Here is a 13191-nt window from a genome sequence, read left to right on the forward strand (position 1 = left end):
AATCCGGAATGAAATGTGAAGGTGAGGAACCGACGTGAGAGGTTAATTCCTGTATACAGGCTGTTTTTTAGGGGCGAAGCACCTTAGTGTCTCGGCGTGTCGGCGGGCATCGTCGTCTTCTGTCGCGGCCTGCATCCTCGTGTCCTGTCCATTTGCCCGAGCGCAGAGAGGGCGCCACCCCTCAGCGCTCGGTGGGTGGCGAGAGAGAGCGAACAGCGCGCGTTGACTATGGAAACGCTCTTTCTGCGATGAACGCTGAAGTACCAGTTCGCAAGGAACGAGAACGCGCCCTCGCCAGCGAGAGACAACGCCGACGCAGGCAGCGTCTGCTAGCGATTTTCTGATTGAAAAAAAAAGCCCCCACCTCCCGAAGGGAATCGTGAGGAAATGCGAATGCATTTCTTGCGCCGAGAGTACACGGCGTAGTAATTTTAATGGCGTAAATTAATGACGCCGTCAGACATTCGCCTACACCGACGTCTGCACCGACTTCTACATCGACTTCTGCGCCCAGCCAGCGAACGGTCGAGAGTGAGGCGCGCGCTTCACTCCAGCGGACGGAGAGTGGGGCAGGGAGGAGAGAGCGAACGGCGAGAGAAGGAGCGGCGAAGCACTGCACCTACCCTCTCCTACAATCTCTCCACACACGCGGGAGCTCCGCCCAGCTCCCGCGATGCGAGCGCCCTCATACGCCAGTGCGCGCTCCTCCTCTCCACTCTTCCCGCTACTCCGCCCGCACCACCTGCTCTGGTTGCTAGAGGCGAGGATAAGCGCGCGCGCCCGCAGGTGTTGCTATGGGAGAGGGAGTGAGAGCGGAGAGATAACACCTGCCGGCGCGCGGACACCGACGCCTGACATAGCCCAACCACGGCCGCTAAATAAAAAAGTAGCGGCCATGGCCCGACTAAGAAATGCGTTCGCATTTAAAACCAACTGCTCGCGCTGCACAACCGTTCACCGACCACCGCGTATCTATAGAGAGACACTGGATCTTGACCTGCTATGTAGTTCCGGTGGGAAATTTCTCTTGTGCGTAGTTGAACAATAAAGATTCGCAGTGTGCACGTTAACTAAAAGCGGACTGCGGCACACTGTGTCTAATATTTCTTCTGTCTCTCATTGCCCATTAGCAGTCATCTTGCTGTGGGAAACACCGGCGCACACTGCATGCTTCGCCCTTCCACAGGTTTCACGTTAGTGGATCTGAAACACCTTTCCCTACATGCTCCGCCCCTCCACAATTTTTTAGACAGTACGTATTTTTATATAAATTATATTACAGTCAAGCTCTTGTCGTTTTCGCACATGAGCTCTATGTCGAGGCGGAATACTGTCCCGCAGCTAAAGTTACTTTGACGCGACTAATTAACAAAAACTCGTTCATTAACTTTTAATTATTGACTTGAGGGCAGGTGTTTATATTACAAAGTTGTAGTGCATGCCAATTTATGGCATACTATTTTTTACAAATCACAAAAGTTACACGTAGTTCAAGGTATTGATAAGCTAAATTCAAGGGCGAAATCGAAACTGATCACGCCTGGCACGCACCAAAGAGTTTCCTACAATACTTACTAGAGGGAACTCTGGCGCTAGTGTCTATGGGAGTTGCAACGCATGGCGCTTCAGACATAGAGTTTCTACAATACTTACTAGATGGAACTCTGGCGCTAGTGTCTATGGGAGCTGCAGCGCGTGACGCTTCAGCCAGCATGGGAATGATGGGTAGTACACAAATTTGTCTAAACTTCATTCTTTCGGCTCCGTTTGGCTCCGCGTCGGCTGCATCCGCTTTGTCACAAAACAAAGTTCAGCAAAAGTCAGCAGTTCCACTTCACCACTTTAACTTTTTTAGGCTCACCAAATCAAACCTGGTCACGAAGTTCACAACGGTCTATTCTTTTATCCGAAACGGATGCCAAAACACAGCAATAAACAAAGCCACAAGTACGTTTGCAGCCGCAGGCACGAAGACTAGGCAAATTTGTGTACTACCCATCATTCGAACCCATGGTAGCTGAACGATCGCGGCGCCGGAGTCCCCTCTAGTTAATTTTACGAAACTCTATGGATTCAGACACATGGGAATGATGGGTAGTAGGATCTGTTTAAACTTCGTTCTTTCGGCTCCGTTTGGCTCCGCGTCACCTGCATCCGCTTTGTCGCAAGACGAAGTTCAGCAAAAGTCAGCAGTTCCACTTCACCACTTAGCCTTTTAGGCTCACCAATTCAAATCTGGTCACGAAGTTCACAACGATCCATTCTTTTATCCGACAGAAAACCAAAACACAACAACAAACAAAGCCACAAGTGCGTTTGAGGCCCGCAAGCACGAAGACTAGGCAAATACGTGTACTCAGGCAGCAGCGGAGACGGCGAAAGGACGCACGCTAACCTACTGTCTGCACTCTTTGCAGGTTGGTCAACTTTCATATTGAACATTATATGCACCATTAGTTTCGTCGCTGCTGCTGCTGCTGCTGCTGCTGCTGCTGAAGTTTTATTGGGCATTGTAGTCACAACAGTGTTTTCTTTCTAATTTCGAACTGTGTCTCTTGCTTTGTGTGCACAAGAGTATTTTCGTGCAATTTTTACTTGAAGTGCTTGAAACCATGGGGGATACAAATTCGGGCGACATGGGCAATATTGCCGCGACCCTTGCTGAGAGGCAGCCTAATATCATTAAAGAGGTCGTGAAATTTCTAGGTGATCTAGTGGGAAGACTTGACGTGTTCTCGACTGAGGTTAAACGGGAAATTGCTAAGGTCGCTTCCTCAAACACTGAAATAGTCACTGAACTTGGAAGTGTTCGAGATGCTATTGGCTTCATGAATGAGAGCTTTGAGCTCTTTAGGACTGACGTGGAGGCTTTTCGCAAGGAGACTGACGTGTTAAAGGCTGAGAGTGCGCAGTGTCGTAAGGAAAACGAAGAACTGCGGAGGGACCTGAAAGAAGCTAGACGGGAAATTGTCGAGCTGAAGCAATACAGCCGAAATATCGAAATCCAAGGTCTTCCGCAAATCGAAAAAGAAAGCTTGGAGCAAACTGTCGCAAACATCGCCAAGTGCTTAGGAATTGATGTCACAGATAACGACATTGACGTCGCGCACCGTGTACTGTCGAAAGATAAAAAGAAATCAAATGTGGTCGTCAGATTCCTCACCAGAACGGTGCGAGACAAGATGTTGTCCGCAGCAAAAAAGATTAAACTAGACAGCTCTCGTCTTGGTTTTGGCAACAGTAACCCTGTATATATAAATGAACACCTGTACATAGAAATGAAGGTTCTGCTCAGTAAGGCGCGGTAAGCAAGGCGTGAAAGAGAATGGAAATATGTATGGGTATCACAAGGCAGGATCTTCATGCGGAAAGCAGACAGGACATCTGTTTTAAATGTAATTTCTGAAGCGGATCTGGCTAAAGTAGTCTAGCTTAATAGTAGACATATTTCTGCCGTGAGCAATGGCGATGTATTCCAGCGTTACTGTGTTTCTGAATTGAACTCGTATGTAAGCGGCCGTCATAGGCAGCCCCTGACATTCCTTCACATTAACATGCAGTCAGCTCGTTCAAAAGAAGAAAACCTTCTCTTGTTTCTTGATTAGTTCAATTGCTTATTTTCCGTTATTATGATGACTGAAACTTCGTACCGTAGTGAAACAGACGGGTTTCGTAGTTGTGTACCAAAATAGAAAATCGAGAATTGGTGGTGGCGTATGCTTGCATGTCAAAGCTGGAATAACGTATGAGTATCGTGAAGATCTGTCTCTGTGCACCGATGACCTTGAGGCATTAACATCACAGTGTCAGAACTACATTTTTGTTGTGTAATGTACAGGCCATCAAGTGGCAATTTTGATTCAATTATTCACTATTTAGAAAACCTACTTTCCGTTGTAAACCAATATAATTACACATTAGTGCTGGGAGTTGATCTTAACATAGATATGTTGAGCACCGCCAGTGCTGGGCAGTATCGAAGATACATGTATCTTCGATGCTATCTTAGATACTCTTTGGGTATCTTGTATCTGTATCGCGATACGTCTCGCAAGACTTGTATCAGTATCTGTATTTCCGGTACATTGAAGAATGTATCGTGTATCTTAAGATACAAGATACTGCGATCGCAACACCGCGGTGCGAAACAGTAAACGTTGGATGAACTCCGCTACTGAAGCTGATACTGCTCCTACTAAGCCACCAGATTAAAACTAAAGACAATGACAATATTTTATCTTTCCGTCGGAGTTTTCCGGCAAGGGCAGGTGATGAGCTCTGAGCGTCTCTATTGAAGGACAGAGTCCGTGGTGGCGCTCGCGTCGTCCTGACAACGCGCGAACATATACGCCCAGACGACATTTTGTTTTCACGGTTTCTTCTTTTTTCTTCTTAGTTGTGTCAGTGCTATGACGCTTGGCTCTTAGCTACTATCCTGTGCCGCGTACGCCAATGCGTGCGGTGTCTTTTGCACAATTGTGATGCCGCTGTAGTGTCGTAATCGAAGTTTATCTTGCGTTGTGCGTCGTTACGAAGTCTTGAAGAATGCAAGAAAAGGGTTGCTTTGGGTCTCGTGGCTTTCACACATCGGCGATTTGAACGACTTCGTCGATGCAGTTTGACTTAGATTGCAATGAGACTGACTATATGCAAATAAGACTCTAACAGCTAGTAGCACCACCGGTACCATTGATGCTGGATTTAACAGAATAAAGTATTCACTTAACAGAAGCTATCCTTGGCGTACGTCCTCCTTGTCTATTTAATTCAATCGTTTTCACAATCATAGTTGGATTGTTAGCACAGAGTCCTTCTAAGACTGTGCTTTTCATCCATATGACGATCCACCTATCTCCTTTGTATTGCTTTTTCCTTTTTTTCTTCCGGTCTGCTTACGGCAAATATGTCTTTAAATGTGCTGGCAACGTAAGCTCTCTTCATTATTCTTACTTTTAGCTGTCTGCATATTTCTGCTGACTGTTTACAGACCTATATTCTCCTCAAGTGTTACTGTTATGTCAGGCGACGAGAACATATGTAATTAATCTGCGCGTGCTTGGAGCATACAGTAACAAAAGTTCTGTCTTACTGCTTAGTAAAATAGCGAAATTTTTTCACGATAACGTAAGTTATTAGGAGCCATCTGAAAGATGTTAGCAAAGGAATTGGAGAAACATTGTGTACAAAATGCTCCGTTTTTTCTAATGAGCGTCTCAACGAGTCGGTTTACGCTATTTTACATAGGCAGTGAATTTTCTGTGGTCTTGCCCTAAATGCCTAATTGTCATGGCTATTAGAGATTAGCCGCCGCGGGTGGGAATAATGGTTGTGGTGCTTGACTGCTAACCCGTAGGTCGCGGCGGCTGCAATTCGATGCCCGTGTGCTTATATTTAAGTTTTATAGCACCACGCGGTCAAATTTCCGGAGCCCTCCACTATGGCGCCTGTCATATATGGTGGTTCTGTGGACGTTAAATTCAACAATTATGATGAGCTCTTAGGAGTGCCGCCTGTATCGTGTCCGATACTTATTCTCTTGTTTGACACAGAACCGCGTTTCTATTTTACTTAGGTATATTTGTTTTTTCTTTCTTAGTCTTCTCTGAATATTTTTACTGTTACTAATCCCCAGGTAATCAGAGCATAAGTGGGCAATAAAGTGTGAATAGCGGCGGTGTCCTCCGGCACTTCATGCAACTATAGAACACGTCTGACATGTTTTTCTGGGCTGCAGATGTCTCTCTCATAAATGAAAAATTGTTCGAAGATCGCGCATTACTGAGTACGTCGCTAACGAACGCTTTACGGCAGCAGATAAGTAGAATATAAAAGTAATTGCAGTTTTATGTCATCTACGTAAACAAGATGCGTCGCAAAGAATGTCGCTACCCGCGTTCTCACTGATGTACATCTGTCCGGTGATCGGGTATTGCGAAAACCGTCATACCTTTACGGGCAAGGTAGAACTTAACTGTATTTGCACCATTGTGCCGAGGCATCTTATTGAAGATGGCAGCCCGCTAGCTGGTCAGCAAGCAGAGCATCGACTCCACCCAATTACAAAAGCGTCAAGCAAAAACCGTTTTTAGCGAAGTGTACAAAGAGCTGTCACGGTAAGCAGCTAAAGCAACCCCAATAAGTTGTTTCGGAACAAAAGTAATATACCTTCAGCAAGAAATACGAATTGGAGATACTAACAGACATTTAATTCAAATGAAACAAAATTGGTCGCAGTTATTAAACTTTCAAGCGAACATTTTCTGCATCGGCGTTTAGTGCTACATTACCGTATATACAGATATATATATACATATACAATATATATATATATATATATATATATATATATATATATATATATATATATATATATATATATATACATACTATATACATATGTATGTATGTATATATTATATATATCTATATATATATATATATGTATATATATATATATATATATTATATATATATATATATATAATAACAAATTTCCGAACGTATCGACGTATCTTAAGATACAATTAGAATGTATCGTATCGGATACAATCGGCGTTGTGGTATCTTGTATCTGTATCTCAAATACTTCTTGCCTGAGTATCTTGTATCATATCGCGATACAATTTGAAAGTATCTTTGCCCAGCCCTGCTGCTGCACCGCGCATTAACAGATGATATTTTCAGACCTTCTTGCTTCCTTTTTCTTAACGAACGTAATTACCATTCCAACACGTATTACTGATACCACTTCTACTCTATTAGACTTGTTTATCACAAGTAGTACAAGCAGTACGTTACAGGCAGGCGTCCTGCGTGCCCCAATAAGTGATCATTTGCCCATATATCTAGTCATAGAAAACATAACCGTGGAAGGAGTCAAATCCTTCCTGCCGTTCACTTTCAACAAATTAATCCACGAACGCTATCTTCTTTTAGAGAGGAAATTAGCACTCTAAATTGGAACAACGTTCTATCTAGTTCTTCGGCTGATCTTGCTTATGATTTTTTTATTGATACTCTATGTTCTGTGTATAAAAACATTTTACTTATACAGCTTTAAAGAGACCAAAACGAGCGCATAAACCTTGGATTTCTTCCGCAATACTCAATATGATAAAAGAAAAAAAATAGGTTGTATCAAGAGTTTCTGACACAGCGAGACCCGGATAAATTTAAAGCTTTTAAGGTATACAGAAATAAACTCACTAAACTACAAAAACAAGCTAAACGCGATTATCATTTCAAGATGTTTGACGGTGTCACTGATTCTAAGTTTATGGAACAAACTTAATGCTATTATATCTACAAAACAAGTGACTAATGATATTAGTGAGCTGGTGATCAAAAACAAAATATACAAGGGTGCAGTACTAGCAAACAAATTTAATGAGTACTTTACCTTACTAGTTGGCAGTAGTTATAATTGTGATTATCAGGTTATTTGCCTCCTGCTTTAAGTCATTCTGTTTGCTAATCCTACAGACGTGCAAGGGGTCATCAGCGTTTTTCAACATTTCAAAATGAGTAAAAGCGAGGACATAGATGGCTTAAAGTTAGAACCTATAATATATATTTTAGATGTCATATGCGCCTGCTTAGTACATATTTATAATCTCGTGTTCACCACTGGGCTGTCTCCCCAGAGTATGAAAAACGCTAAAGTAACGGTTGTATATAAGGGTGGTGACAAAAGCAATTTAGGAAACTACAGACCAATTTCGATTTTGCCAGTTTTCTCTAAGGGGTGTGAAAAACTTATTTTCATTTGGTTGTCCAATTTCTTTAATAAACACAACATTATTACGCCGTCACAGTTCGGTTTTCAGTCAGGCCTCTCAACCGAAAGTGCCTTACTATACCAAAAGGAATTGATTCTAAGAAATATAGAAGCAAAAAAACTTACCTTAGGAATATTTCTAGATTTCTCCAAAGCATTCGATAGAATAAACCATGATATTATGCTAGAAAACTTCACTGTTATGGCGTCCGCGGTACCGTTTTAGCTTTAGTAAGAAGCTACTTATCTAATAGGAAACAATGCGTATCAATCAATCGAGAGCTATCATCAGCCATGAACGTTAAGAATGGTGTACCTCAAGGTAGCATTTTGGGACCCCTATTATTTAATATTTTTATCAGCGATATTGTACATATTGACAGCTCTGTAGAATATGTAATCTATGCGGACGATACCAGTATATTTTTTTCTGGGACAACGGCTGATGACCTCATTGTTTCTGCAAATGAAATAATAAATAAATATATGCCTGGACTCTGGCAAATTCTCTACACATTAATTGCTCTAAAAGCAAGGCTGTACTGTTCCGTGCTAAATCGAAATCAGTTGAAACTTCTCACAAACTAAGACTTACTAACGTCGAAATTAAACTTTCTCAAACAGTTAAAACTCTCGGTGTCCATTTTCACGAACACATGGCATGGAATTACCGTGCCGGACACATTAGTCGCAAACTTTGTAAAGTTTTAGGTGTGTTGCGTTGATGCCAGAACATACTACCTGTGAAACAAAAAATATTAGTATACAATGCTCTTTTTTCCTCACATTTACATTATTGTCATCTGGCTGGTCTAAGGATCTAAAGCATCTTTAAAGAACCTGGTTGTGTTACAAAAAAGGCCTTGGGATGCATTGAAGGTGTATCCTATAACGCACACACTGCTTCAATATTTGCAAAATATAGAATTTTAAGAATTACCAGTTATTACAAATACCAGCTTCTGTCAACCTTTAAATCAGAAATACGCAGAGGAAATCCCTCTTACGCACTTTGCCCACCTTGCAACCAAATCCTGCCATTCGCGTTACTCGGTATACGGAGACTTGGCATGTATCATGTCCTCGCACTAACTATGGATTCGAAACACTACGTTGCCGTCTTCCAGTGTGATGAACAAATGGGAGCTAACAATTGATAATCTGCGTATACTGTCTAAAACTGAAATGTTAAATTGGATGTGCTGATTGTGTTCATGCTTGTTGGGTGATTTCTGTAATAATTATTTAGTTTCGTTCTTTCATGCATTGCTTTGTTATGAATATTTGTGCATGTATTTCAGAGTTCATTCCATTATTTGCTGTCATGGGCCACATGCGTGTTCATTTTGTCTTGTCGCTTTCCGCTGCCTGTAATTTTTTGTAATTTTTTAACTTTGTAATTTAGATTTTTTTCTGGGTGAAGGGGCCAGTCAAGCTGTGAATGCAGCTTTTTTGCTTCGCACCAAACCATGTATACAGTGTATTTCATGTACTTGTCACGTGGTTGAATAAACTCAAACTCCAACCCTTCATTCCCATGGTGGCTGAACGATCGCAGCGCCAGAGTCCCCTCTAGTTAATTTTAGGAAACTCTATGGCGCGCACAAAGCGCAGCGGAGCACCGGAATGACACGTGACAGGGAAGTGATGAAATTTTAATGAAGGCGCGCCAAAGCAGAATCTGGTCACAAAAATCGGCAAGATCTGAAATGCATTAGTAGACAGCTTAATGTTTGCGTGCGATGGGTGGGGCCTATCTGTTTCTTTCTTAAAATGGAGAGAGGCGCGAGAAACCATTCTAGCCCGTCTGTAAGAAGCGCCGCATTGGCCGCCCCTGAGTTTTATGCTTCCCAGACACAGGAAAGATCGATATTGCGGTTTTCTTGTGCGCAATTCGAAAGAAACAGATAAGCACCAAACACTACGCGCAAAAGTAAGGCGATGCGCGGGCACAAGTGAGATGACTTGCAGCTTTTCACGTAAACATATGGCCGCGGCTCGCCGTCATTCAAATTTCGTCACTCGCATGTGACGGGTAGTTTCAGTCTGAAGTAGCAGAACTGTCGCACTTCGTGCGCGCCGGGCGCGATCAGTTTCGATTTCGCCCATGAAATTCGATGACGAATATCTCGAACGTGCGACGTTTGTGATTTCTGAAAAATAGATATGCCATAAATTGGCACGCGCTACAACTTCGTAAGATAAACGCCCACTCTCAAATTAATTATTAAAGAGTAAATTAACGAGTTCTTGTTAATTGTCGCAACAAGGTGATTTTAACAGCGGCAAAGTATTTCCGCCTCGACGTGGAGTTCGTGTGCGAAAACGACAGGAGCCTTACTGTCATGGGATTTTATAAAAAACCTGTGTTCTCTAAAAAAAGAACACCCTGTATATGGGTTGAGGACAACAAAACAAGCTTTATCTGAACCATCTAGACTGTCTGTCCGCTCCACATGATACGGAGATGCTGATGCCAACGTATGTGTATGGATTGTTGTCAAATAGGTACTTTTTAACAGAATTGTGACAGACCGGCTCACAATAAGAACGAATTTCAACAGTGTTGTGTCTCTATAGGATTCTGTCGTGTCTGTGGAGGTTGAGGTTAATGCACTCGAAAATTTGAGAAACAGGTTTAAATAATGCCATTTTCTTTTTGGTCATACACAAATCTGCTGTGACTATTCAATAAGCTATTATATTCCTGGAGATGAACCAACGAGATGCTGCTATCTTCAAGCACTTTGTAGACTATGATACCTTATGATGAATAACACATGAAAAATGCATCTCTGCTGAAAATCTTACGGACACTGACGATTATAGTCAGAGCAATAAAAACAATCATTTACAGTGTCCGTAACGTACATATGCACAGACGCAGTCCGCTTTGCAGAGCTTCTCTCTGTCTTCGAGTGCTTGCCTGCGAAAGCAGCTTTCAGGATAAGTTATTTTTGCAAAACCATACCGCAGCATGACTGGCGCCATGTTTCTCGAGCTGTTTGTGACAAAGACAAGCACGCGAGCGGCACACGCGCGTGTGCTCGCCGCGGTACACTGCGGCCGGTCGTGTGCGCGAGTGGCTGAGTTATGTCGCGATTCCCCCCCAGGCGCCCTTTTTCGAGGCGCCACTCATCCAGCGCTGGTTTCACATAACTGCAGCAACAAGCGTGCAAATTTCATGATACCTCAAGGTATCATGGCTTGCGCAAGAAGCAGTGGCTGCACAACACGGGCCGAAAAGCTTTGTTCCGACAAGGAACAGTGTTATTTGAAAGGTAACTAAAGTGGTTGTTTGGGCGAGTTGGTACGACATACTTCACATAAAAAACAGCGCTAAAAAACGGCGGCCAAGAGAAAGAAGGACACAAACATCGGCGCTGACTTACAACAAGATTTATTTGCTAGCATCGCGCAATATATACTTGCGCAGTGTCTGACAAATGTGGGAAAACAATAAAAAGATAAAAACAGTGAAAACCTATGGAACATAATCATCGTGATAGCACGCTATGGGCCTCACGTGTGCAAGCGTTCTGAAGAAAATCGATTTCTTTTTGATAAGGCAATCGAAGGCCTGCTGACACACGCATCGCCCAGCCTAGCCATTTCCGCAGCCTCGTGAATTTCGCGTATCATCTGTTCCCGTGACGCTTGACCCTGCACAATGCTGGAAGTCGGGGGAACAGCCGCAGTCTCGGCAATGAATGCCGAGGTGCCCCGAAACCGTTGAGGAGACATTGTGAGCGTGCTCTTTCAGCCGTTTCTCTTGTCCGCCGTTTTTTAGCGCTGTTTTTTATGTGAAGTTTGCAAGGTAAGGCGCTCGTATCAAAGCATCCCCGAGTGCTGCATTTTGAATATTCTTTCGACCTGCTCATCAACGGTCTTGTTTTTCTTTGTTGTTTTTTTGCGGCCATTTGTGCGTTGTATAAAAGTATGGGTAGTCCTCAGTATGGCTGAATATTCTGCTTAGACTCCATCACCTCGCACGTCGTCAGCTCACGACGTCTGACGACAATTTCTTCCGTCTGCGAACAATTATGTGCAATAATGCAGGTTCTCGATCGCAATTGTCGTGACTGTTAGGATCCGTTTGCCGTAAGTTTTTGCCTGAGTTGGTACTTCATCGCACAAGAAATATAAAGCGAGAAGAAAGAAACGAACGGACGAAGAGAGGTGACACGGACTGGCGCTGGTTTCCACCTGAGTTGTTTTTGTTTTTTTGAAAGGGGGGAGGGAATACACACACAGAAGTAATGGCACGAATGCGATCTTGAGCAAGAACTAAAGCTAAACACAAGCACTGCTAAAAAGAGAAACAATCACATCCTGATCACGAAAGATCTAGCAGGCAGCGGGCGAGATTACTCCTCTTGGTCACGCCTGCATTAGCATGCCTTCTGTTCACCACTGAGAAACTAGATTATCTCTTAATTACGGCGTTGTCTGCTGTATGACGATTAACCTTCCTTATCAGTTTTTATAGTGGTGCTGTTAAGCTTTCGTTGCGCCGCGTGGCCCGAACAAAAAGTATGGCTAGCTATGACATCACCTCACATTGCCGGAACATGCTTAGTCTAGCCAATTAAACCAAGCTATGCTAAGATCAAGCTAATTATGACCATGTTATTTCATCACCATAATCGTCAACTGTTTTAATCCACTGCGGGACGAAGACCTCTGCCAATGATCTCCACCCTATCCTGTGTGAGCTGATTCCATTTTATCCCTGCGAACTCCTTAATTTTCTCACTCTGCCTACCTTGACTGCGTTTCCCATCCACTGGTGCCATTCTGTAGCTCTCACTGTCCACCGGTTGTCTGTTCTACGCATTACGTGGCCAGCCCAGGTCTATTTCTTTCGCTTGATGTCAGCTGGAACCCCTCTTTGTTCCCTGGCGCATTCTGCCGTCCTCCGATCTCGTAGTGTTACTCCTATCATTTGATTCCATTGCATGCTACGTGGTCCTCAACTTTTTCTCTTCATATTCATTTGTAGGCCTACTTTAATACTTTTTCGGTTTAGTTCTTCAACATTTTTTGTAATTCGTTGCTATCATTACTGAAGAGTACTATGTCATCAGAAAATCGTAGGTTGTTGAGCCATTCTCTTTAACCTTGATTCCTGTTTCTTCCCAGTCTAGCTGTTTAAATACCTCCTCTAAGCATGCAGTGAACAACATTTGGGATATTCTATCTCCTTAACTGACTCCTTTTTTATCGTGATATTAGTGTGTGTGTGTGGGGGGGGGGGGTAAGGTAGCTGTAGAGTCTTTGTAGATATCGGCTAAGGTGTTGACATAAGTTTTAGGTACTCCTCGCCAAGTTAGTGCTTTTAAGTCTGCAGATATTTCTGCTTAGTCGAAATTGAAATATCTCTACTGAGTCAAAACAATGCTAATGAAGGCATT

General features: G+C 43.1%; 1 protein-coding gene across 1 annotated transcript in view; it reads right to left on the bottom strand.

The window, feature by feature from the left end:
* The window catches only part of LOC119377389 (echinoderm microtubule-associated protein-like CG42247), a 39707-nt gene that overhangs the window by 5732 nt on the left and 20784 nt on the right, over window positions 1-13191 (bottom strand). The gene's annotated exons all lie outside the window — the stretch shown is intronic.

This window comes from Rhipicephalus sanguineus, unplaced genomic scaffold, assembly GCF_013339695.2.
Source record: "Rhipicephalus sanguineus isolate Rsan-2018 unplaced genomic scaffold, BIME_Rsan_1.4 Seq451, whole genome shotgun sequence".
In the NCBI taxonomy this organism is placed as follows: Eukaryota; Metazoa; Arthropoda; class Arachnida; order Ixodida; family Ixodidae; genus Rhipicephalus; species Rhipicephalus sanguineus.